Genomic DNA, 10,616 nt, shown 5'->3' with positions numbered 1-10,616 from the left:
GTCATATTTTCTACACATCACAAGGGGAATCCCTAGCTATTCTTAGACACCATATTTTCTGTGTTTATAGCACAAGGGAATTTTGCACTCTAAATTGACTGGCGGTGAAAAGGTTAAATGAAGGGAGCTAATGTAATAACTGATTCGGCTGTCCGTGTGTCTGTGTATGTGTGTAAGTTTGTAGCTAGAAATGACTATGAAAAATATATGTGTATATTCGTATCGAGCATTTAAAGTAAGAGAGACATTGTGTTGATAGGAGACTGCACACCCTGATATTATATGACGGCATATAATGTCACGTTTATTATACTATACTTACCCTTCATTTAGGTGTCTTGGCCAACAATGGATCATTCATTCATACATTCATTCATTCATTCTCTCTTTGCACATTTCTTTCTTTCACATACACACACACACACACACACACACACATGGTATGGCATCGTACAGGGGAGGCTATAGTGGTAGGGGACGGGCAGTAAGGTTATAAGGCTGTCATTTGTGTGTCACGAAAGTTTTGTTTTCGTTCACTAACTGAACTTGCATAGAAGGGAGGGAGAGTGTGTGTGTGTGTGAGAGAGAGAGAACACTGAACACTGAAATGTTAAATGTCATTAGCTGTAAAGCTCTAGTGACATAGTAGGTACAAATCAGAACAAAAATGGGGTAAAACAGATAAAATGTAACAGAAAGGAAAAACATAATCAAATTACATAACTAAATTACTAAGGGTTAAGCGGTACTTTGTTGTTTGCTTAAAATGTCCATATGGCAGGCGGGTACTGTGACCTTTCCCCTCCCCCTCGTCGTTCGTCTCCAAGGTTTGAACAGTATCAGTATCAGTGGTTTGAGGAGGCGTCACTGCGTTCGGTCATGTCTATATACGCTACACCACATCTGCCAAGCAGATGCCTGACCAGAGCGTAACACAACGAGCTTAGTCAGGCATTGAGGCCGTTGAACAGTACACAGGGAACAAAGTACATATTGTAATCCGTATAATAATTATTTAAGTATGTGACACAGACACACATATGAATACGAACACATAACAAAGTACATATAAAACATAACACATCAGAAAAATACATTGTCGAAATTGACCATCAAGATGTAACCCTTCCTGTTGTCTCTGACTTCCCCCTCCCCTTATTGAACCCATACTAAGTTTATAATTGATTAAGGAGTATTTGGACCGATAGTAGACGTTTTACGTATATTTATTGCCTCGGATACATATTTTGCTAGCGAGAGTATCATATCTTCATTTTCTGTCATCAATATGCCGAACAAATCTTTTCTCTGCACTGGAGCTGTACTGAAAAAGGTACAGTTTTTATTCGCAATTCTTCGTATCTTCGTATCTTTTGCAGTTAAATATGAAATGGTTTTCATCTTCTGGGCTTTCCCCACACATTAGGCAAGGGGATGTTGCTACGTCTGAATCGACCCATCTTCTGTTGGCATTCAGTCCAAGTGCTCTCAATCTGAGCCTCGGAAAACAGATTATATGCCACTTGTTTGTTACGATCTTGATATATTGACAGAGAGAGAGAGAGAGAGAGAGAGAGAGAGAGAGGAGTGAGGGAGAGACAGAGAGAGACAGAGACTTAATAAAATGAACACGTATTAATTTTGACCACGGTAAAAGTTGTCGATGTAACCTTGCCGTCGAAGAGAAGAGAGAGAAACAGACTAGAAAATGCAACACAAACAAACGCAGAAATCAATTAAGGATACATCCACGCACAGACAGACAGGCACACTGACAGAGTCCTCATTGATAGTGATACTGACACGTAGCGCGAATGACACGTAACTATAAAACAGTGGTGCCACTGAACGCAGTATCTAGCGGTATTGACACATACCAACAGCGCTAATGAAAATAGTGATTATTGTGCGTAGTGCCAGTGGTGCGTATCGTTTAATGACACACAGATCTATCGATACGCACGCGGCAAAAGTAGTGATGAAGACAGGAACAGTATGAAATGATAGTGATCTGCATTATGATCGTAAAACGATAAACGTGCGCGATTCGCCTCCTCTTTGGTCTAGTTGCCACTCTCGATGAACTCTTGAGAGTTTGAGTCCTTTTCCTCTTTCGCCTCCCAGCCGTTCCTCTTTCGCCTATTCACCCCCCCCCCCCCCTCTCCATCTATCTCTCTCTGTCTCTCTGCCACTCTGTCTCTCTCCCTCTCTGTCGCTTTCTCTCTCTCTCTCTGTCACTCTGTCTCTCCCCCACCCCTCTCTCTATCTCTCTCTCGTCCAGTGTCCAGTGTCTCTCTCTCTCTCTCTCGTTTCGTTTCGCTAAAACTTTCGTTTCTTTTCTTTTCACAAACTTTCACTGTTTGAAGGAAGAGAGTGCTGACCACTAGACTACTTGGGATGTTCCACTTTACAGACGTCTAGAGCAGACCAGAAGATGTAAGATGCATGTGTGTGTTGAAACGAAAGAACGCTCACTCTCTCTTTTTCAAACTCAAACGCGCGCGCGCGCACGCACACACACACACACACACACACACACACACACACACACACACACACACACACACACATTCAGCACGAAAGTACATGGGCGAACTGGGAACAGGCTAGTCTGAATCACCACTTCAGTAATAGGCGATTCGGGAATAGGCGAGTCAGGAATTAGGCGAGTCGGGACAACCTCCCTTCAGCAATGACCGGGCTGTAGTTGCGCACATTCCGTCACAATGCACAACGTGTAAAGCCTCGGACATACTCCTGCAGTTCCCTTGACACCTTGCCAGTTTCTTGGTCTCTCTCAGGCACTCCGTCAGTTCAGCTACAGGAGTCAAGTCTCTTGCCATTCTTCTGCGGCCCTTCTGAATGTCAGGTGGCGGTGGAAATAGCACCTGATAACCCACAGCACAGGCCTAGCTGGGTTCTCTCGCTCACCCTCACCACCACCTCCCACGCTACGCTCTGTATTTAGGCCTGCATTCCCGCGTCTTTCACCAACTACCCCAAAGGTGAAGGTGACAAGTGCTGGAGATAGACAGTACAGGGTGAGTTCACACACACACACACACACACACACACACACAGAGGGGGGGGGGGGGGGGGGGGAGAGAAACAGAAAATTGCTGTCGATCGATCAAAATCGATCGTATGCTTTCTTCTAAAGCAAAAAGACATTACAGTAACAGAAAACTCAGTGGATACTATAAAACGAAATTTACTTCAAAAGTTAAATCTCTTTCCTAAAGGACCTACCCACTGCCCACAGTGTAAGGGAATAAAGAAATAACATCTATAATACAGCCAGCGCCTCACGTTGATTCTCCCCAAACTTTGCTTGTGATGCACTTCAGCTTTGTAATGAATTTCATGTCGGATGCCAGTCTCAGTTTTCAAAGTGTTTTGTTTCAAATCACTCATCCGTGTCGGATCTTGTTTCTGTGAAACATTTTCTTCTGTCACAGTTGTGTTGTCATATTTCTAAACCCTTTATGACAGTGACAACAACAATAATAACATGCAATCGTATAGCGCTTACCCTGCGACTCCAACAATCAATGTGGTATCAATAATAAACAGGAACATAGAATTGTAATGACTCAATGGCTCGTCTGAAATACTATCTAAAACACTGTGTAACAAGGAGGAAGATGACGGAATTGTTAACAAGCTTATCTGCCAATACGGTACCTGTGAGGGCCTGGGCTTCAGTCCCCGCACTCACCCCTTCTCCCTAGTCATTGACTGGAAAATCCAAACAGAGGAGTCTAGTCATTCGGATGAAACGATAAATCGCGGCTCCCATGTGCAGCACGCACTTAGTGCACTGAAAAAGAACACACGACATTAAAAGTGTTGTCCCGTGGCATAATTCTGCAGAAGAAATCTATTCTGATATATACACAAATATATATGCGTGCACTGAAGGCCTGACATAAGCGTTTGGTTATGCTGCTGCCAGGAATCTGGCTGGCAAATGTGGTGCAGCGTGTATTGACTTGTCCGTCCTGACGAAGTGAGGTCTCCTTCAGAAAGTGAAACTGTAGCATCACTCACAACACTCACATCTCACCCATCTCGCCCCCGCTCTTTACATACATCGACACACACACATGCACAGAAACGATCAATTGTTTAGAATAGGTTTTGAGATAAAGTTAGAAAGATATAGTGGTGGAACAGTGTCTGATACCTGTTCCCCATCTTCTCGTAACAGAGCAACAGCATGCAGAAACCTTACATGCTCGTTTTTGATTATCATTGTTACTTCACTAACTTTTTTTTCTCTCAAACACAAAGGCAGTTATTTCCGAAAAATGTTATAGAAAGTTTAATCTGTAACTCTTCATGCATTTTTTCCGACGAATTTTGCCGATTTGGTTGCTTGGCAAGGAGCGAAAAATGATAGAGAAAAAAACCCAATGGAGCTTGGCGTATCTGTGGGGAATCTCAAAGGGTTTCACAGACAGAAAGGTCAGACAGCTGGATCACTTCCTACCTGTCGCTTGCAGATATTATCTGTTGCGCAACTGGTCGATTTCTGTTATTTCTACTGGGAGAGAGAGAGAGAGAGAGAGAGAGAGAGAGAGAGAGAGACAGACAGAGAGAGAGAGAGACAGAGACAGAGAGAGAAACAGAAAGAGAGACAGACAGACAGACAGACAGAGACAGCGAGACAGAGAAACAGAACAGAGACAGAGACAGAGAGAGAAACAGAGAGAGAGAGAGAGACAGACAGACAGAGACAGCGAGACAGAGAGACAGAGAGAGACAGAGACAGAGAGAGACAGAGAGAGAAACAGAGAGAGAGAGAGGCAGAGAGAGAAACAGAGAGAGAGAGAAACAGAGAGAGAGAGAAGAGAAAAGAAGCAAGGAAGAGAGAGAGAGAGAGAGAGAGAGAGAGAGGTGGGTGGGGGATGGGTGGAGGTGAATGGAGTATACAGAACAGCCAGATTGATTATCTCAGGAATCCACTTTCTTTCTGTATCATTTTGGGTGGGTGGCTTTTGCGCTTCTATTTTAAAAGTGTAATTTCATGCATGTCAGAAATGTTCTCGTTGTTCTATAATTGTAAAAGGCATTCTTTTGTTTGCTCAAATGAATGACTTTCATTGTCTGTGCTTCCACTCACGCGAGCGCGCGCGCGCGTGTACACGCACGCACGCACGCACGCACACACACACACACACACACACACACACACACACACACACGCACACAGCCACTCTTCTTCTCACTGTCTTTGTCTATCTGTTTGTGTGTCTGTCTGACACACATGCGCGCGCGCGCGCGCGCACACACACACACACACAGTAGCTTCATCTCGCACACACACACACACACACACACACACACACACACACACACACACACACACACTTACACATGCACGCGCGCACACACGAACACGTCGACCATTGATCAGGCTTTACATTCATACATTATCAGATGCGTTTCCATGGAAACGCGTGGAACCAACATTCGAAGCCAACATACGAAGGGACTCAAGGTGAGAGAGGGGCAGAGAGAGAGAGAGAGAGAGAGAGAGAGAGAGAGAGAGAGAGGCAGAGAGAGAGAGAGAGAGAGAGAGAGAGAGAGAGGCAGCAGAAAGAAATCCGCCAACGTACACACACACACACGGCGGGGTGCCAAGAATCGGCCCGACAACCTTCTGCATGCACGCACGTGTGTGCATGGGAGTTCACCCAATGTCACAAGGCTGCGCTCCCTCGCCGGCGTCGCTTCTGAGCCCCCCGTCATTCAGGACCTACGGCGTAAATTTGAAATCGCCTTGCTGGTGTGTTATCGAAACAAACAAGCAAACAAACAAAACAAAACAATAACAAAAATAAACAAACAAAAAAGCGAAAAAAAACCCAAAGAAAAAAAATCGAAAAGAAGAAGAAAAAGGAAATAAGGATAAATTTTTTGGTTTCTAAAGACACAACGACTTACAAGACAAAAGTTGTTTTGGGTATGTAGCGCTTCCCATCAGCTTATCTAGCTAGCTGTGTAAAGACTAAGCTCGGCTTCTGATTCAAGAGTACTGATAATTCCTCGGAGAATTAAAAAAAAAAAAAAAAAAAAAAAAAATCAAGGTCAGGACTGTTTCTCCAGTCTTGCCCCAGCAGTATGAGCTAGAGCGATGACAGAATTACTCTTGACACACAGACACAGTCAGCAGTTCACATGAGTAATACCTGATTTATTCAAAACCCATTCTTCAGCCGATATTCTTTTCCTAATGTGCCCAAACCTATAGTTCCTAAGTCCTGAAAAGGAAGCTGACCCTTTTCAGCCCGTCATATGCATTCCCCATGATGATGATGAAGAAGAAGATGATGATGATTTTTATTTTTAGTTTATTTATTTATTTTAGAAATTGTTGTTGTTGTTGAAGACAAGACGTGTAGAAGCAGGAAGAACAATGCTCGGGCGCGGAACAAAATTTTACGAACTGACTCTCGGTCCAGCAAGGAGCAGGCAAAAGGTATTCAGATCGTAAAGATGTATTACTATAAAGGTATGCAAATCGTAAAGGTTTATAATTATCCAGGTATATAAATCGTAATGATTTTTATTGATAATTACAAATCACGAAGGCCTATACATCATATCCCCATGGCTGAACGCGTGAGACAACCGAGCGTCGACAGTGACGAGGACGCCCCGGAGACCCACCACAATCTACCCGACCACTGTGCATGCCATGAACGCCCACGTCTGGTACACGTGCACTGACACCTTCCGCCTGTGCAAGGCCCTGTTCCCCCGGAGCCTCAGCAAAACGAGGCACGTGCACAACAAGACCGAGCACAGCCTGGCCACCATCCTGGCGTGTCGCTGGGAGAATGAACCCAAGCCCATGGAGTCGCTGCACTCCCAGGCACTGGATGTGATGGTGTTCCTCTTCACCAACGCCATGCAGCAGGCCTGCAAGGTGAAGGCCTGGGCCAGATCCCCACTCGCTGAAGCAGAGAACGTTCCCAGGAAATCCACCCGGGAGCAGATGCTGAGATACAAGCCGCCCCAACGCAGGGACGTCCACCACCTCAAGGTGCTGGCCGACCTGGAAGACGAAGTGGAGTCGTTCATGTGTGAAGCTGACGGCTACATGCGTGACCTAGCCCGCTTCGAGGTGGACCAGGGGGAGACACTGTGACGTGCTCGTGGCCAGGACGGGATCATGGCACAGTGCAACAGGAGACTGCAGGACCTCAACATCCGGACGTTCCCCGCCGAGGCGGTCTTCACCGGCAATGTCGTGGACCTGCACCGTGCTGAGGTGGGTCATGTCGTCCCTGAACACTCCGCGTTGTTCATCGTTCCGGACCTTGAGTCACCGGTGGCTGATGCCAGCCCCAGTCCTCACCCGTTCCCTCTCCGAACATGGGAGACGGCAGACGTCAGCATCTCACTGTCATAACTGGCACAGAGCTGACAGCAGTTTGCAGAAGAAACAAAGAACATCACTCACAGAAAAAACAGGCTGAACCAGCTGGCAAAAAGAAAAGACAACTCACGGCTGATCACCCGGGACAAAGCAGAAGTCCTTGTCAAGGCATAAGGACGACGTGGACGACCAGCCCGTGGACACGATCCCTGAACCCTCGGCCCTGCATGTGCTTGACGCTCACGTGCGCGACGTGTGTGTGCCGAAGCCCATCTCGTGTGCACGTCAGTGCTCACCGGGCACATTGCCCCGTCCACACGGCTTCGGGAAAAACTGCGGGATGACTTCCAGCCTCTGCTAGCGGAATGGACCTGGGCCGGGGCGGCGCCCATGGAAATGGTCTTCTCCCGGGCGACGGACGCGAGCCAAAACACGATGTGCTTCCTCGCCGGGGCCGTAGAGTAAGGCCAGCAAAGTGAGGATCTGGCTGGACGTGCTGAGCTCTCTCCAGTGGAACGCTTTTCCCGAACAGCTGCCCCAGAAAGTAGGGGGAGGGGGGAGATCCGTGGAGTTGGGGAGCGGGGGGGTGGGGGGTGGGGGGCGGTGGCCTCGGACCCCGACCCCGACCCTTAACTTGACCCGGACCCTGACCTTGACCCTGAACCCGACTCTAACCCCGACCCCGACCTTGACCCTGACTCTGACACTGCTGCTGTGGAGCACCTCAAAGTGCAATAGCCGAATGGTGAAAGCGTTGGACTTTCAACCTGAGGGTCCCAGGTTCGAACGGTGGGTAAAGGACTGTGATTTTTCCGATCTACCAGGTCAACATATGTGGAGACCTGCTAGTGCCTGAACTCCCTTCTTGTGTATACGCACACAGAAGATCAAATACGCACGTTAATGATCCTGTAATCCATGTCAGCATTCGGTGGGTTATGAAAACAAGAACATACCCAGCATGCACACCCCCGAAAACGGAGTATGGCTGCCTACATGGCGGGGTAAATAAAGCAAAACGGTCATCACGTAAAATGTTACATGTCTGCCTGATTGTGTGTGTGTGCGTGCCTGAAATTTGATTGAATGACACAGGAAACGAATAATGAGCGCCCAGTGGCAGCCGTCAGTCGGCTCTAGCCAGGTAGGCAGCCGTCCATGTTCAGCCTGGAGCCCTTTGAGATGGAGCTGGTGGTCCAGAAGGTGGCGCAGGCACACAGCGATGAAGAGGAGGAGGAGTGTGTGTGGAGGGGGTGCGGGGTGGGGGGGTTGGAGAGTTTGGGGGCAGGGGGGATGTTCGTGTCGAGGCTCATGCGGAGCTTCCAGGTCGCGTCCGTCTGCATTTTCCGGTGCAAGGCGGTCTCCATAGTTTACGACGAGATGCGCTGCCGTGGTGACATGACCCGCATTGTGTCCAGCTACTCGCACATCTTCGTCGTCCCCTAAATGGACACTTGTGGCTGAAGTGACGGTAGAACAGTGCTGGACACTTGTGGCTGAAGTGACGGTAGAACGGTGCTGGACACTTGTGGCTGAAGTGACGGTAGAACAGTGCTGGACACTTGTGGCTGAAGTGACGGTAGAACGGTGCTGGACACTTGTGGCTGAAGTGACGGTAGAACAGTGCTGGACACTTGTGGCTGAAGTGACGGTAGAACAGTGCTGGACACTTCTGGCTGAAGTGACGGTAGAACGGTGCTGGACACTTGTGGCTGAAGTGACGGTAGAACAATGTGGACACTTGTGGCTGAAGTGACGGTAGAACAAGGCTGGACACTTCTTGCTGAAGAGACGGTAGAACAGTGGTGGACACTTGTGGCTGAAGTGACGGTAGAACAGTGGTGGACACTTGTGGCTGAAGTGACGGTAGAACAATGCTGGACACTTGTGGCTGAAGTGACGGTAGAACAGTGGTGGACACTTGTGGCTGAAGTGACGGTAGAACAGTGCTGGACACTTGTGGCTGAAGTGACGGTAGAACAATGCTGGACACTTGTGGCTGAAGTGACGGTAGAACGGTGCTGGACACTTGTGGCTGGAGTGACGGTAGAACAGTGCTGGACACTTGTGGCTGAAGTGACGGTAGAACAGTGCTGGACACTTGTGGCTGAAGTGACGGTAGAACAGTGCTGGACACTTGTGGCTGAAGTGACGGTAGAACAGTGCTGGACACTTGTGGCTGAAGTGACGGTAGAACAGTGCTGGAAACTTCTGGCTGAAGTGACGGTAGATGGGCACTTCGCTTTGGACATGTGGATGACAGAATCCAAAGTGGAGGGACATTTCCATCCGTCTCCCCCATTCTCTTTCTGTCAAAGTGTCCTTTTGCCGTCAAAGATTAAAATAAGTTGTTTTTTCAAAAAGCAATGCTCGAAAAATGCCTGTGAGCATGCAAAGCTGCAGACGTTTGCTTCCAGAATTATTAGAAAAAAACTTAAGTGGAAGGAGCGGCCCCCCACCCCACCTCCCCTTCACCCCAACCTCCTGAACTAAAGTAAAACGAAAGAAGTTATTGTCTCCGCTCTTATTTCTATTTTCAAACACAAGATTGTCGTAACAATGGACCGAATAACATGATAATTGACAGTATTTATGTTTACCATTCAAATCCAAGAGGAACAGGGATGAGTTGCAAATGTACAAAAATGGTGATAGTGGCAGCAGTGGTAGCAGTAGTAGTGTCAGAAATAGCAGAAGTAGTTGTAACGAATATATGGGGTTTTTCAACCTAACACACGTTCATGGTAATACGAAAATCGAAAATTATATAACGAAAAATGTGCGTTTTTGACTATGCTTTGCTGGTTAGACATCTTAATCTGGCAGTGTGACATTAAAGTTAACATTTTCATTGTTGAGAATGATGTACATATTTTCTTTACCCTTTTTTTTTTTGCCTTTCTTATTCTTTTCTTTTCATCTTTAAACGTTTTGGTTTTCACTTCAGTAAACATATCTACTTAAAATGATGATGATGATGATGGTGGTGTTTATTATTAATGTGTTGTTGTTGTTGGTATTATCATCATCGTCATCATCATTCATCATCATCATCATCATCATTAGCATCATTGTTGTTGTTGCTGCTGTTTAGTAGTAGTGGTGGTAGTAGTAACAGGGAAAAATCTGGATGCGGATGGTGAGTAAAAAAATTTTTTTAAATGATAATAATAAAACCCGGGAGGACCTTTCCTACAGGGTGGTATGTTGTCGGGTGCACCAGAGCAGG

Source organism: Babylonia areolata, chromosome 18 (assembly GCF_041734735.1).
Source record: "Babylonia areolata isolate BAREFJ2019XMU chromosome 18, ASM4173473v1, whole genome shotgun sequence".
Taxonomy (NCBI): Eukaryota; Metazoa; Mollusca; class Gastropoda; order Neogastropoda; family Buccinidae; genus Babylonia; species Babylonia areolata.
The sequence above is the reverse complement of the archived record's forward strand: the minus strand, read 5'-3'. Positions refer to the sequence as shown.